The sequence below is a fragment of the Carassius auratus genome, unplaced genomic scaffold (assembly GCF_003368295.1).
Source record: "Carassius auratus strain Wakin unplaced genomic scaffold, ASM336829v1 scaf_tig00030241, whole genome shotgun sequence".
In the NCBI taxonomy this organism is placed as follows: Eukaryota; Metazoa; Chordata; class Actinopteri; order Cypriniformes; family Cyprinidae; genus Carassius; species Carassius auratus.
The window spans coordinates 102,519-119,451 of record NW_020525838.1 but is presented as its reverse complement, the minus strand read 5'-3'; the positions used below and the strand labels follow the sequence as shown (position 1 = coordinate 119,451).

Below are 16,933 nucleotides of genomic sequence, written 5' to 3'. Positions count from 1 at the left end.
GAAGGTGATGCAACAGACGGTCTAATGTCAAAGCGCTCCAAGCCAAGTTACCTAAAAAGATTTATGATTGTGCCAATCTGATTGATACACTGTTCTTTATTGTGTTAATATTGATAAGAATCTACAATCTAATGTGAGTTGCGCTGCACTGATGGGGACTTTTAGGCCTGAGCTGTGAGAAATTCTGCATCTTTCTTTCCTGCAAACATGACAAAAAAGATAATCGATCTCAGTTGGTTGAGTCAGATCGGAGGCCACAGCTTGCTTTGGGTTTTTGTAGAAGAGTGAAAAAGATGAGGAAGGGGCTTCGGGTTCAGAGAAGAGCTGGAAACCACAGTGATGATTAGACTGTAACATGGTTTATCACTCAGATTGTTGACTTTGCATTGCGCTGCAGGGTTTGACTATAAATGTGTATGAATTATTTTTAGCAAATCAAGTCCAATAAATTAACCGAATGCTTTAAAGAATTTTTATTGTGTTTGTGCAATTTGTTTAACCACCTCAATACATGTATTGTTATTATAAATCTAGGTCAGGGTATTGTACCTCCAAGTTTGTGGTTTGTACCCGAGGAATGTGCAACCTGTGCACATTGAATTTGAGAGATGGATGCGTGGTGCTGTGTGCATATGCGGTACCAGTGCAAGGTGTAGGTGGATGAGATGCTTCTGATGGCCTGATCTTAATGCCGCTTTATATACGTCAACAGAACCTCTAGGAGAGGCAAATACAAACATTTCAAAAGTGCATCAAGCATATGTTATATGCAACAATAATACCAATATGTTCCAAAAAAAAACACCACCACCAACAACAACAACAAAAGCATTTTGTGCAATGTGCATAAGCTTGTATGACCAGCTGTTAGCTGGTTTCTCTCTGGTCCAAGATGATCTACAAGCTTGGACCAGCCTCTAACCTCTATATCTTTATCCCAAAACACAGAAACCATTTTCCAGGTACAAACAAAGAATTAACAAAATCTTAAGATGTTGATACTATTTATATTTGAAAGCAGACAAGACAATTTTCCATAATAAATACAATTAGGATAGTTTTCCTCAAAACCTATTCCAGCTAAATCGCTAAAATAGACAATACAAAATAGACTGTAGCCTAATGTACCAGAAAACGACTTCAATCATAGCCTAATAGTCTAGGGCGGGACTGAAAACAGTGTGGTCGACTCAAACGCACTGCATGTGGAACCTTTTTCTTTTTAATTTTAGCTTCGTGAAGAAAATACATTTCTTAATTATCGATTTGATGTAATCGGGTTAATTAAATTCGTAAACCCAGCTCGGTTTGAATGCGTCAGATCCGTGTCAGATCCGTGTTCCTGGTAGCTTTTGTCCATCTTGACGCTTCTCGTAAAACATCATGTGGAATACAGGTATCTCTTGGACAAAATGAGGACTATTATTAGTAAAACAACGTTTTTATGTATCTTCCTGTTGGTCATGGACGGTAAGTGTTTTAACTGTGTCGCTTCGACTTCTAATCTGTTGGGTTTAAAACATAAATATATATTTTTTCGTTCTGTCTGCATTTTGACTGAAAACGTGCCATTTTCTGTGGGTTTATCAGATATAGGATCAATCAGCAGGCTTGAATACCAAACAGACAACATGCATAATGTAGTAGATCAGCTTTGATGGAGTTGCGCCCAAATGTTGGATCAGCCATTGGGAATCTTTCTATAGAAACTAACAGCGCAACATTCTCCGTTTGTCCTTTCTTTGTTACACACATAGGCTACCTAACGTTACCAGAATCCCAAAGAAAGCAGAAATAGCAACAAGTGTAGCATTAACATACATGGTTTAACATAACCACGTTTAATTAACTCTTAAAACAATTATAAACATGAATTCAAAATAACAATTAACATTTCCGAGTAGAATTGTCGATTTTGCAAATTCTGCAGTAGTACTATCCAATGGATGTTTTTGTTTTGTTTGATCTATAGTTATATTTGCCTTTGTATAATCATAAGAATTTTTGATTCTTATGAAAATGTGTTAATTTCTTCAGTAGTGAAGAATAATATACTGTAAACAAAAAAATTTAATTTTAACTGAAAAATAAATGGTTGGTTGGCTGTAATGTTACCTGGCAATATACATCATGCTAAACAAATTCATTAATTATTAGTTATGGGGCAAAGGGAACTCTGCAGATTTATTTAGTTTCTTTAATATCAGTTATGTTAATTTAAGTGTTTTATGTTGCATTTTTTGTTGTTTAGTTCATGTTTAGTGTGTTATTTTAGTCGTGTATGATACCCTGAGTAAAAATACAAACACACTCTTATTCTGGGAACTGTTTCTGAATGTGTTTCAGGTGTGTTTGGTGCTGCTCCAGATGAAATGAAGTCGGTGACTGAGGGAGATTCTGTCACTCTAAACACTGATGTTACTGAACTACAGAGAGATGATCAGATACTGTGGATGTTTGGACCTAAAGAGATTCGTATAGCTGAAATATATAAGCTTGTGATTGATATGTTTAACAGTCATGAGATATTTGGAGACAGACTGAAGCTGGACAATCAGACTGGATCTCTGACCATCAGAAACACCAGAAGCACAGACTCTGGGCTTTATAAACGACAGATCCGCAGCAACAGAGGGAACTCAGACAGGACATTCAGTGTTACTGTCTATGGTGAGTCAAATGACTTAACAACCTCTTATGTATAAATGGTTGTGTAGCTTATTATTGATCTGGTAGTATATATTACACATTTATGCATTAAGCAGATGCTTTTATCCAAAGTGACTTACAGTGCATTCAGGCTAATATTTTTTACCTTACTTGTGTTCCCTGGGAAATGAACCCACAACCTGTTAACGCAAAGCTCTACCACTGAGCCATAGGAACACTACTACTGCTAGAAGTGACTTTAACCACACCAAAAACCGAAATGCATTTCCAATCTACTTTTTATTTTAAGCCAGCAAACTATAACCCAGTGTTTAACTAAAATGTAATGCAACCTTTATTTCCTGCAAATTTATGCATTCTGTGTCATTTGTATATTAATATTTTTTTTTAATATGGACTATGTTGACTGTATTTGGTTCAGTTCCTGTTTCCCTTTGTCATTCCCAAAAAATGTACATCTCTTTCTTGTAGGTACTTTACTCATGTGTTACTCGTGTTTAGTTGGTTCTCGTCAATCCGTGATGTTAATGTTGTGTAGCTCAGTTCTGGTTTCCGTGATGGATATTGTGATTATTGTTCCACTTAATCTGAAATTGGATCCTAATTTCCCTCATGCCAGAGTTTGTTCACATTACAGCAATATTCTTATTCAATTTACATGTTTTCCAGCTCCTCTTCCTGTTCCTGTCATCAGCAGTAACTCTTCCCAATGTTCTTCATCATCCTCATCCTCAGAGCAGAAATGTTCATTGGTGTGTTCATTGGTGAATGTGGGTCATGTGACTCTCTCCTGGTACAAAGGAAACAGTTTATTGTCCAGCATCAGTGTGTCTGATCTCAGCATCAGTCTCTCTCTACCTCTGGAGGTGGAATATCAGGATAAAAACAGCTACAGCTGTGTGCTCAACAATCCCATCAGCAACCAGACTCAACATCTGGACATCACTCAGCTCTGTAAAAGTATGACCATATCAATGATTATTTTTATTTCTTTTCAGCTAAGCTAAATAGATTCACTTAGTACCATTTATATGCAGGTGGTGCTAATTTAGATTGAGTTAAAATACTTTCCAGGTGTTCTGTGTTATTCAACTTTTATATATATACTCTGTACTTTTGTAAATCAGTACTTCTTTCAGACCATTTTTGACAATTATACCAACAACCTACAGTTTGTATAACTTTCTGTATAGTAGTGCAAGATAAAAATGAAGGCATATGCCCATTATACTGGAAGTAAAAATAATAATTTTAAAGGGTATTCTGCACAATTGATGAGTATAAAGTATCTAAAAAAAATTTTTTAACTTTGAATTCCTCTTCTGCCTTCATATCATTACTCTTCCATAAATACTATTTATGTTTCTTTAAAGGCACGGGTTAATGTTAATTGTTGTTTTTCCTCTTTTCAGTTTCAGAATGCAGTTCATGGCTGGTTGCAATAATCTGCGGTTGTTCTGCAGTAGTTCTGGCTATGATAGCAATTGTGATGTTCATCCTTTACAGGAAATACAGAAAATCAAGGCCAAAAGGCAGGTCTTATCTGAAGCTAATGCAACAAGCATATGTGCATTTGTGTTTTAATGATTGCTATTAATGATTTTATTACTTTTTTTAATACTCTTGTTTTGCATGCAGCTGAAACCGTTCCGACAGACGAGAGTGAGGTAGTTTACGCAGAAACAACATTTGTACCTAATGAAAAAAACAAGGTATGACTCTCATGGGCATGTTCACTTTTACACCAGATAAAAATGGTAAAATGTATGTTTTGCTGTTTAAAAAAAAAAAAAAGAAGTTGAAAAGTGTTCATGAAGCAATGGCATTATACTATTACTGGAATAGTAACAGTTAATCAGAAAACAGCGCACTTCTTCCTTGTGACTTTGCCAGATGAAGAACTGGGGTTTCCAGTAATTTGATTACCCTGGAATTATTCAAACATAGCATTCGTAAGATTATGATTTTTCTGCAACAGCAGCATCCACTAAATACTAGATAGATGTGTTCTGCCTTATCATTTTAAAGTAAGGACTGTACATCAAATGATAGAAATGCTATTAAAGTGAGCCTGCTGGTTTTTGTTTTGTGAGACTTCTTACCTTCTGTCTGTGTTGTCCTACAGAAGGCTAATGGGACAGAAGAGACGATATACTCCGCCGTCAAAAAACACTGATCAAACAAGCAGAAGTCTCTCATTTCACCACATTGGCTTTATACGCCTGCATCTGTCAGTATTACTGCACTTGATCGAGGAGATGAAAACATGATTTGTCCTGGATTTTATTTGCCTTTTAACTTCAAATAATTTTTGGGAGGAATTTTGTGGTCCAAACAACATTCAGCCGCATTCACTCTTACTGTATAAAATGTGTATTTAAAATATTGTATGAAAAACAAAATATCTTCATATGTTCACCATTAGACTGAACTTTTTTTGCTTGTTTCATTTTTGTTTTTTTTTTGCATATGCAAATTCCCCTCTGGCTAACAAATCTATATTTTGCATGTAGACGGAGCAAGAATTAAAATGGCTATTAAAATCAACTGACTTAATTCAGAAATTACTACATTCTTGTACAAAAGCAGTTTCATATGTGATGCATTAAAATGTAGAAACGTGCATGCCTTGTTTATGCTCTTTCAGCTTGTCTGATAAACAGAATAACTGGCAGTTATTCATGTCCTCAGGGTTTTTATGTGAAGCCACAGGTCTCTGCCCCAACTCATGCTGTCATTCCAGTAATTCTTATCTTTCTGTCCTGTATCATAGCACTGCAAGTCATTACATGTCTCATCCTACACTATACCGCTTTACTCCCACAGGCTTTGTGCTGCATCTGATGAAATTTAACCCTGATCTGTGCTGTTTGTGTGTGTTAAACCTTGATTTATTCCCACTTTTTTTGTTTTTCCCTTTTCATTGTCATTAGTATTTGTATAGAAATCCCAACGTTCCAGAAAATGATAAGTTGGTTATTTCCAAAAATAAAGAGATTGACATTTAAAATTGAAATTGATGTTGAGACTCAAATTACAACACTGTTTATGAAGGTGTTTGTTCATGCTTTAGGTCAGTGACTTTCAATGTGTTTGTAAATTAATACAATTTGTAAATAAAATTCAGTGTGTTAATTAGACCCGAAGGTGAGTAAATTATGATTTTTAGAATCACCTTAATTTATTTGGTTATGACACACTGCCTCTTTAAAATGGTGAATCACACAGTTTTAAATGAGTAGTAAACCACTGTATTAGAAGCACGTTTGCTCTATTTACATCACGAAGTGGATGTGAATTCGATGAACAATTATGAGTTACTGCCTCCTCGTGTCTGCAGAAGAGAATGGCGTGAGTGAGGTTGTGATGCTGGCTTTTTCTTGTTCACATCCATTCTAGATCTGACGTAACAAACGAGCAGAGCAACAGAGGCCACGCCCACCACAGCATAAATCAACGATGGCGTCACACTCGAAGAACGGCTCGGGATGTCTGGGGAAAGAAAAGACTAATATTAGACTAGCCCATATGAGGAATCAAATGCTCGTTTCTAAAAGACTTTTGCTTATTAAATGTTTGAATGAAAATTCTAAAATGCAGTGTTCTAAAAAAGCCCCTTTGACAAACAGACATTGTTCTCAGATCTTATAAACACTCGCACTCTTTTTACTAGACTGAGAACTGACTGCACTGTATTTTATATATCATCATTTTGTTTTCTTTAGTTTTAGTTTTATTTTAAATCAATTTTTTACCACAATTACCATTGTGTATGAAATGTATACTGCACTATATAAAACTTAACTGGCCTTGTTCTTCTGACTGAACTTTTACATTTTTACCAAGTGAAAGTGAAAAAAAAGTAAAAGTGAAAGTGAAAAAATACCAATAGAGGGCACTAGCTTCAACTTTTATTAAAATTAGTTGTTTGCACTATATATATATATATATATATATATATATATATATATATATATATATATATATATATATATATATACACCACTATCACATATCACTATTTGTATTTATTTATTTAAATTAAAAACTCGACCAGGAAAGTGACACCGTGGTGTTATCATCGGCTTCATTTGTGACTATTAAGTGAGTCTTCACGGTAACATCTCGGTGTTTCGGTGTCAATGTTGCTAAATTCATTAATAAATACATTCATTCATTAACATCAGTGAACCAACAAACGGGTTTTAAACAGGTTTAAAAAATTTGTTTAAATGACAGAACTTTTGTTTTTGTTGAAAGATCACGGAAGTAGGCTACCTGGACATTTACAGAGCTGAGTGATGTCGAGATGTTGAGTCTGGTTGCTGATGGGATTGTTGAGCACACAGCTGTAGCTGTTTTTATCCTGATATTCCACCTCCAGAGGTAGAGAGAGACTGATGCTGAGATCAGACACACTGATGCTGGACAATAAACTGTTTCCTTTGTACCAGGAGAGAGTCACATGACCCACATTCACCACTGAACACACCAATGAACATCTGGGCACTGAGGATCTTTCAGATGATGTACAGTTTGCATGTTTGATGACAGGAACAGAAAGATGAGCTGGAAAACATGTAAATAAATATAAGTATATTGTCGTGACATGGGAAAACTCAAAAGGGAAAGTAGAATATGTTTATAATAATATTAATACCACAAACACAGAATTGAGCTACACAACATTGGACAAGAAGATCCAACAAAGCACATAAAAAGTCTGCATTACATAGCAAACGGACTTGGCCCACATGTGCCCTTAAGGTGGCACTTATGCCCTCCTGTCGGCAATGGCATGTACCCTTTCAGCCAAAACTCGGCCACATGTGGCAATGACGGCCATGAGGGCCGAGTGTTGATGGGAGGAGTGTGGCCCAGATCAGTCCAGTGATATGTGCCACAAATCCGGCTAAGATCTGGTAGCATATTATGTGACCCATGATAAACAAGAGAAATACAATATTGCATGATAATGGTTAAATGATCACATACATTTTAATGAAGTGTAGTATTGTTAAAATTTTTTCTTTGAAATGGCAAGTCAAAACAGAATGATACATTATCATTTAAAAATTAAGCAAAACAGTCAAGTTCTTTAAACTGCACTTAATTATAATTTTATTAAATTTTATATTATTATTCTTGGTACAAATAATCTTATTATCCTTACATGGAAAGAAAGAGAAAGAGAGAGAGAGTATTTAACTGTTATGATGTAATATTTATTTGGTTAACTATGGGACACACACTGATCATGCACAAGCATTAAATAAAATGATCATGAAAGTATTTTATTTTTATTTAAATCCTGTATCCAGTTGATACTTGGTGTGAGGAACAGATTCTAATTCAAACCGCTTTCATTGGTGATATGTAATTCCTTCCTCTGTAGCTATAGTAACTATTTAAAAATGTGCCGTTAAGAAGTTTTACAACAAGTTTTACAGCAGCGATATCAAACGCTCATTGGCTCTCGTCAGTTTCATCAGAGATTGCGACATGCCGTGTTTGTGGTGATTTGAATGAGGGGAGTGGATCGGCATAGTATTTTCAGCGTTTAATCTCAGTTACGTATGTAAACATGGTTCCCTGAATAGGGAACGAGATGCTGCGGTGACGTCACCGGCTATGGGAACACCCCTCGGTGTGACGAATGTCTGAAGCCCTATACCATCTCGCCAATTCTATTGGCCAAATAGCGCTTGGCACCACCCTTACCCATGTGCACGCATCATATACCTGGGTGCCGCACACTATTTCGCTCAGATGAACTGAAGAGGAAGAATGCTATCAAAGTATGGCATGGCCAGGACTGCAGCATTTCGAGTCTGCGCACCTCATAGGCTAAAGATATTGCCTCCACCAGCCAATGGGACTTGCGCTGTTTTGTAACAGCATGGACTTTATTCTTATGTCCAAAACAGACAAACACCTGGTCAGACTCACGCCATGGGGCTGTACGATTCACATAAGTCTTTAAAGCTCTCACAGGGCAAAGACTTAGATCTCCTGACCCCGCCTCAGCAGGGGATAAAGTCAAGTCAAGTCACCTTTATTTATATAGCGCTTTAAACAAAATACATTGCGTCAAAGCAACTGGACAACATTCATTAGGAAAACAGTGTGTCAATAATGCAAAATGATAGTTATAGGCAGTTCATCATTGAATTCAGTGATGTCATCTCTGTTCAGTTAAATAGTGTCTGTGCATTTATTTGCAATCAAGTCAACGATAAAGCCTCAGGACCACTTGCTGAAAGCGAAAGGGATTAGATGCGACCTTAGGGACATAATTAGGCCTCGGTCGCAACAACACCTTCACAGAGCCTGGTGCAAATTCCATGCACGAGGGTGAGACAGAGAGAGCCTGTAAATCCCTAACTCTCTTGAGGGAGGATAAAGCCATAAGAAGAATCGTCTTCAGAGTCAGGATTTTATCCAGTACAGTTTCCAAGGGTTCAAACGGATGCCCTGATAAACCCTGCAACACAATGGATAAGAGTTCCCATGAAGGAACTCGCATGGGGCAGAAAGGCCTCAGCCGTCGCGCACCCTGTATGAAACGAGAAACCAGTGGATGATGGCCCACTGAGGCACCGTCTATATATTCATGGTAAGCTGAAATGGCTGCCACGTAAACCTTTAGAGTGGCTGGCGTCACTCCATCCGAAAAACGGTCCTGAAGGAACTCCAGTACTGAAGCCACTGGGCAGTAAACTGGATCCATATTACGTATTTCACACCAGGTCGTAAACAGTCTCCACTTGAAAGCATATAAGCGTCTCGTAGAAGCTGCTCTAGAATTCAGTATAGTCTCGGTAGTTTCAACAGAAAGACCGGGACATACTAACTCACTCCGCTCAGAGGCCACGCCCACAGTTTCCATAGATCTGGCCTTGGGTGCCAAATCAGTCCCTGTGCTTGTGATAATAAATCCTGTCTGAGGGGAATCTCCCATGGACAGCCCGCTAACAGACTGATCAGGTCTGCAAACCACGGCTGTGTGTGCCACCACGGAACCACCAGCAGCAGCTGTTCCACTCTGTCCCGCCGTATTCTGCATAATACCGCTGGGATCAAACGAATCGGGGGAAAAGCATACAAACTGGTCCTGGGCTAATTGTGAGCTAACGCATCCAAGCCCAGCGGCGATGCGGGGCATAGGGAGAACCATGGCAGGCAGTGCGTAGTCATGTTCGACGCGAATAAATCCACTCTCACTTCTCCGAAAATCTGCCACAAGAGATTCAACGTTTGGGGGTGTAATCTCCCTTCCCCTTGCTCCAGAGTCTGTCTGGATAGCAAATCCGCACCGAAGTTCAAAATTCCGGGGACATGAACAGCTCGGATCGACAGAAATTTGTTCTGAGACCAAAGAAGAACATGTCTCACCAGCCTGCACAGAGGGTGAGAGCGTAATCCTCCCTGATGATTCAGATATGACACAACCGCTGTGTTGTCTGATCTGAGCAGCACATGATGGCCGATCAGCAGATTCGAGAAATACTGGAAAGCCAGAAAAACAGCCAGTAATTCCAACCTGTTTATGTGCCAACTGCATTGTGCCGCTGTCAACACTCCGTGGACTGGGCGCCCTGACAAACAGCTCCCCAACTGGTCAAAGACGCATCCGTCATGACAGTCTCTCGGAAAGCACAAATCCCCAGCCGAACCCCGTCTAGAAGAAATTCAGATGACATCCATAGTTTTAACGACATCACACACCTCGGTGTCACCGAAATCGTCCGATGCGCAAGACAACGGGGTGAAATATTCCGTATTTTCATCCACCACTGAAATGGGCGCATGTGAAGTAATTTCCAGTCCTCAAATCCTCATTAGAGAAGACGACAGGCTCAAAACTTTTATTCTGCACCAGGGTAGGGGAGACCGAGCGATGTGGAGAATATTCCAGCGCTGCGCTGTCCTCAAAATCCATGTCGCACGTGTCACCCCAAGCTATCGCCTCGTGCGGTGCCTCGGCAGTCGCAGAAGTGACATGGCGGGGGTTAGACACGGGGGCGACATCAGAAAATACTTCCACCCTCGAGCGCAGTACTCTGAGCCGCAGGCCATCACAATGGGGACAAGAAGAAAGGCCGCTAAGCGCCACCTGTGCGTGATGTAAACCCAGACATACTACGCACCTGTCGTGAGAGTCTCCCTTCGTGATGTACCTGGTACACGACTCCTTGCACTTTCGAAAACTCATTGCGTCCGCGAAGAGGAGTTAACACTGCTCATAGAAACCGCTGGAGAACGCGAGATGATTCCTAGGGCACAAATTATTCGCTTCCCTGAAGGAATGAAATCTGAGCAAAATAGCACGCGGCACCCAGGTATATGATGCGTGCGCATGCGTAAGGGTGGTGCCAAGCGCTATTTGGCCAATAGAATTGGCGAGATGGTATAGGGCTTCAGACATTCGTCTCACCGAGGGGTGTTCCCATAGCCGTTGACATCACCGCAGCATTGAAGTGACCTATGAAAGGGAACTTAAATTATGCCCTGCTCCTCACACTACTATTATATTCTACCAGAGTGGACTGCAACTGCAATGCATCGTCATTTGGACTACTGTGGTACAGCTTTTTGTCACATCTGTAATAAATAGTTATGATTAAATTACATGATGTGTCTATCTATTATGATTCTCTTATAGACTGCATACTTTATACACTCCCTCTTTTTTGGTTGATTTGTTCTTTATAAAAAATAAATAGAAAAACCAATGCAATACGCTTTTTTATTGCACCGTTACATGATGTGGGGTTTTTAAGTCTGATTTTCTATTCCATTTAATGTACTTTATAGGGCTTGGGCGCCGTGTTGCATTCTGGGACGTGGCAGCCATGTTGATAGCCTCGCGAATGTAAACATACAGCAAGTTGAACGAGAAGAAGCAGTTTGGAGAAAGAAAAAAGATGTTAAAATCGCAAAAAGGTTGTGGGATTTATAGGGATAGGCTAAATAGGAAAGCCAGAGACCGGTATGTGGACAAAATCGGCACTATTAACGGTTTGGATCCATATGAAATTCCCAACAAAGAGTGAAGTACCGACGACGACTTGCTGATGCACTTTTGCATTACAGAGATCTTCGGCTACCTTGTTTGTTTTGTGAGCGCCTACACTTCAGAATAGTTATAAGTCATTGGAGTCTCATGTACAGTTCACAAATGGATGGGTTCAGGAGTTGCAGATCATAAAGCCGACAAACACTATACAGTAATCCGGAAAAAAGGTAAACTATGCTCTACCTAGCTGCTTGTTTAGTAACTGTTAGTGCTAAAAACCATTCACACATGGACTTTTAAATGTGTTTAACTGTCTTCCCATTTTAGTATTTTCCTGTAAAATCCTGTTAGCCCCTCCATCAGACCTGTCAATTCTCTGCGCTGTTGTCCTGTTGCTACTCCTTGCCATTTCAGCGAACAGATGTTTTCAAAGCATCGTTTTGTTTACTTGAAAGCAACCTTAGTGTGATTTTGGGCTTTTTAAGATAGCGTGGTTGTTGTGAGAGCACAATTTCACGCCAATCTGTAAGCAGTCATGTCAGACCTAGCTTCACAAATCACTTAACGTTAATGCCGCAATTTTGTAGTACAAATTTTATATGTCAGAGCAGAGGGAGAGCAACAGAAAGATGAATGTTGAAATTACTCGCATGTTGGATGAGTAACCCGGGATATTTCCCTTATTTTCAATGTTGACTTAAGCTATATAAATGAATATTCAGATGTTTTGGTCTCCGTGGTCGCGCCTCTAAGCAGGAAAGCTGTGTAAAGTTAATCCATTCTCATTTTATTTTCCCCATGGCGATTATATGTTGCGCTGTTACACCCCACAATACAGCAACTGTTTACCATGGTTGAAATAGATATTAATTAATCAATTTAAGACACACGGGTGAGAGGGAGTATGTCTAAACACTGCGCAGTAGCCCGAGTAGCAGAAGGAGGCCATCAACACGCCGGCCACCAGTGTTGCCAGATTGGAAATGTCCAAGAATCGTACCAGAAGTTCAAAATGATCGTATTTGGAAGAAAATTATCGTACACGAGTAAAAAGGGTTCTTTATCTATTCTAAACCAACAACATTTTGACACGACCTGCAAATTACAGCAATAGATAAGGCGTATTGTTGGACGGAAGTAGTGAGACATTATTTTCAGTGACTGTCCGCGTCGCGGCGCATATTAAAACATATTAAAATGATTTTTAACACTTGCTTTGTCGTGTCCAGTGAAGAAGGAATTTAGCTGTATCTGCGTGGTGCAGTTAACTCCACATTAGAGCCCAATCGTCGGAATCCTGCGTGTTGCCAGATGTTGAAGGGGTTCTTGCTGTCATGGACCGCAACTAGTGCTCGTTGGATTTAAAGCAGGGCACTCTCTTGCATTCTTAACACACCCTCAGGTGCACACGAACGCATTTAGAGTGTCTGTAATGAGCAGATTTCGTGTATGAGTAAAGAAGCCCTATGACTGCAACTACCATCATTTAAATTTTCATAAAATTCTGAAATTATCGTACATTACAGGATTTTTTTCATTATTGATCGTACATCGTACAGAGGTAAAACGTCTGGCAACACTGGTGGCCACACCAAGTAATGACGTCACGACGCCCAAGCCCTATTGGCATATGTCGCGTTTCCACCGAAATTACCCGGAACATTTTTACCAGGAACTTTTTTTCCCAGGAACTTTTTTCCCCCCAGACCTGTTGCTTTCTGCGTTTCCACCGTGGTGTAAAGTACCGGGAAGATTAGGCAAATGACTGGTGACGTAGGTCCACCCGCGTTTCTCAATAGGGCTTGGGCGCAAAGTTGCATTCTGGGACGTGGCGGCCATGTTGCCAGCTTCGCGAATGTAAACATACAGCCAGTTGAATGAGAAGAGCAGAGCTGGGAGAAAGAAAAAAAGATGTCAAAATCACGAAAAGTTTGTGGGATTTATAAGGATACGCTAAATAGGGATGCCAGGGACCGGTATGTGGACAAAATCGGCACTATTAACGGTTTGGATCCATATGAAATTCCCAACAAATAGTGGAGTACCGACGGAGACTTGTTGCCGCAGGTTTGCATTACAGATATCTTCGGCTACCTTGTTTGTTTTGTGAGCGCCTACCCTTCAGAAAAGTTCCGAAGCTACAAGTCAAGTCTCATGTACAGTTCACAAATGGATGGGTTCAGGAGCTGCAAATCATGGAAACGGAACAGCGGCAAAACAGTATACAGTAATCTGGTAAGCTGTGCTCTACCTAGTTTCTAGTTTAGTAACCGTTAGTGCTAACCACCATTCACACATGGACTTTTAACAATGTGTTTCAAACGTGTAGTTAGTAGCTGTCCACCCTCCCGTTTTTCCGGGATTCTCACATATTTGAGCTGTTTTCCCACTGTCTTCCCGTTTTAGTATTTTCCTGTAAAATATCCCGTTAGCCCCTCCATCAGACCTGTCAAGTCTCTGTGTTGTTGTCCTGTTGCTATTCCTTGCCCTTCCAGCGAAACAGATGTTTTCAAAGCATCGTTTAACTTACTTGAAAGCAACCTTAACGTGATGTTGGGCTTTTTAAGATAGCATGGTTGTTGTGAGAGCAAGATTTCACGCCAATCTGTTACTAAAGTCACGTTAGACCTAGCTTCACAAATCGCTTAACGTTAGTTAATGCAGCAGTTTTATAGTGCGAATTTTTGCTGTCAGCAGAGGGATAGCAACAAAAAGATGAATGTTGAAATTTCCCGTATTTTGGATGAGTAACTCGAGAAATTTCCCTTATTTTCAATGTTGACTTAAGCTATATAAATTAATATTCAGATGTTATGGTCTCAGTAGTCAGGCCTCCAAGCAGGAAAGCGGTGTAAAGTTAATCCATTCTCATTTTATTTTCCCCATGGTGATTATATGTTGCGCTATTACACCCCACAATACAGCAACAGTTGAAAATGGTTAAAATAGATTTTTTAATTAATCAAATTAAGACACACGGATGAGAGGGAGTATGTCTAAACACTGCGCAGTAGTCCAAGTGGTAGTAAAGGAGGCATTCAACGTGGCGGCCACGCCAAGTAATGATCGTCACGACGCCCAAGCCCTATATAAAGTACCGCTGATTAAAAAAAAAAAAAAAAAAAAAGTACGCTGATTTTGGACGTGCATCATCGGTAGTTAGTTCAGACTTTGTGCATTCGACTGGGGACTGTGATGTCCGCAACAACGCAAGTCCGGTAAATCTATAAACAGCAGCGTACTTGATAACTTGGCTACTGCAATTTTCCTTACTGTGTATTTACAATAAAACGAAATAGGATATCAAATACCACTGCCTCCTTTGGTTTTCATTTAAGCATAATAACAGCTGCAGAAATGTACTTAGTTCAGGGATATGTGTATGCAGCCATTACAATGAAACGAAATATTATATAAATTTGCCTTTTTTATTTTCATTTTAACATATGGATAAATTGAATAAAGACCAAAGAAAACCTGTTAGATTTTCCCCGCGCCTGAATTATATTTTATGTTTAACCACTAAAGACACATCAGAGCCAGCGGCACATATCAGAAGATCTATCCGAGATGAGGCTGTTCTCGGCGGATACATGAGGACTGAGCTCCCGCTGAACGAGTGGAGCTCACCGTCGCACAGATCGGCAAAACACATTTTTAAATAGACACTGTCTTTATAAAAAAACAACAGATTTGAGTTTTAAACAACAACATTATCGCCTGAAATACTTTTCAAATTACATTTCATGACACAATAACAGTAATATTTGAAAATTATCCGAATAAATGGTGTTCTCAACCAATGCTGCGTGGACTCAGATGGCTTTGGCTACAGCAATTTTCCCCTCAGTATATTTACAATAACACGAAATAGGATATAAAATACTACTGCCTCCTTTCGTTTTCATTTAAACATAATAACAGCTGCAGAAATGTACTTACTTCAGGGGTATGTGTATATACAGCCATTACAATGAAACGAAATATTATATAGACTTGCCTTTTTTGTTTTTATTTTAACATATAGATAAATTGAATACAGACCAAAGAAAACCTGTTAGATTTACCCCGCAGCTGAATGATATTTTATGTTTAACCAATAAAGAGACATCAGAGCCAGCGGCACATATCAGAAGGTCTATCCAAGGTGAGGCTGCTTCTCGGCGGATAGATGATCACTGAGCTCTCGCTGATTGCGTGGAGCTGACGGTCTCTGAGATCGGCGAAACACATTTTTAAATAGGCTGTCTTTATAAATAAACAACAGATTTGAGTTTTAAACATCTAAATTCTCGCCTGAAATACTTTTAAAATGACATTTCATGACACCATAACAGTAATATTTTGAAAATGTTGATCTGAATAAATGGTGGTTGAACTCAACCAATGCTGCGTGAACTCAACCAATCAGGATGTTTAGCGCCAAAGTCCCGCCCCCGAAAATTCCGGAACTTTGAAAAAGTACCACCTTGCCAGCAGGGACTTGCTGAGGGGCATTTATTTACCTGGAACTTTAATTAGTTCCTGGTTCCTGCGGTGGAAACACACCAATGCTGAGTCCCAATTCGCATACTATCCGTCTTAAATAGTATGCGAAACTAGAATTAGTATGTCCCAAATCGTAGTATGTTGAAAATAGTATTCCAAAGTGCAGATCAATGCACACTCTAAGTGCTAATATTGCCCACAACCCATTGCGTACGGGAGGGAGGAGCTTTGCGATGGCTTTGTGGTGATGTAAACATGGCAGCCGGGTGCCGCAGCGGAGATGCGCCCTCAGCTTTTAAGTGTAAGAATTCAAATGTTTAACCCTAATTAAAGTTATATTTTATTTCGTTACACACATTGCACATGAACGTCAGAACCAGCCGCCTCACAAACGACCTGCGTTTGGTTCTACGACGACGCAGCCCTGCTTCTTCACTCCTCAACTTGGTAGAAGCACATAGTAAAATGTATTGTGAAAAAAACCGATGAGAAAAAATGATGGGTATAGTAAATAAAATTTTATTGGACATAAAGAATGAATGAAACGTTAACAGTTGTGGTGTGCGTAATTAGTCAACCACGTTGTCGTTCATGTTGCATGACGTCATCGAAGTATGTCCCAGAGCGTGCATACTCTTTTGCTACACACTCAAAAGTATGTACTTTTCCCTCACAAAAAAAGTACATACTTTTAGGTCGTAGTATAAGTAGGCGAACTGGGACTCAGCACAAGTACCAGGCCAAAGTCCCTAGTTC

The 16,933-nt window shown here is 39.5% G+C and overlaps 1 pseudogene; it reads left to right on the top strand.

The window, feature by feature from the left end:
- The first annotated feature begins 1,111 nt into the window (after positions 1–1,111).
- LOC113080106 (natural killer cell receptor 2B4-like) lies at positions 1,112–5,091 on the top strand (annotated as a pseudogene).
- The last annotated feature ends 11,842 nt before the right edge of the window (positions 5,092–16,933 follow it).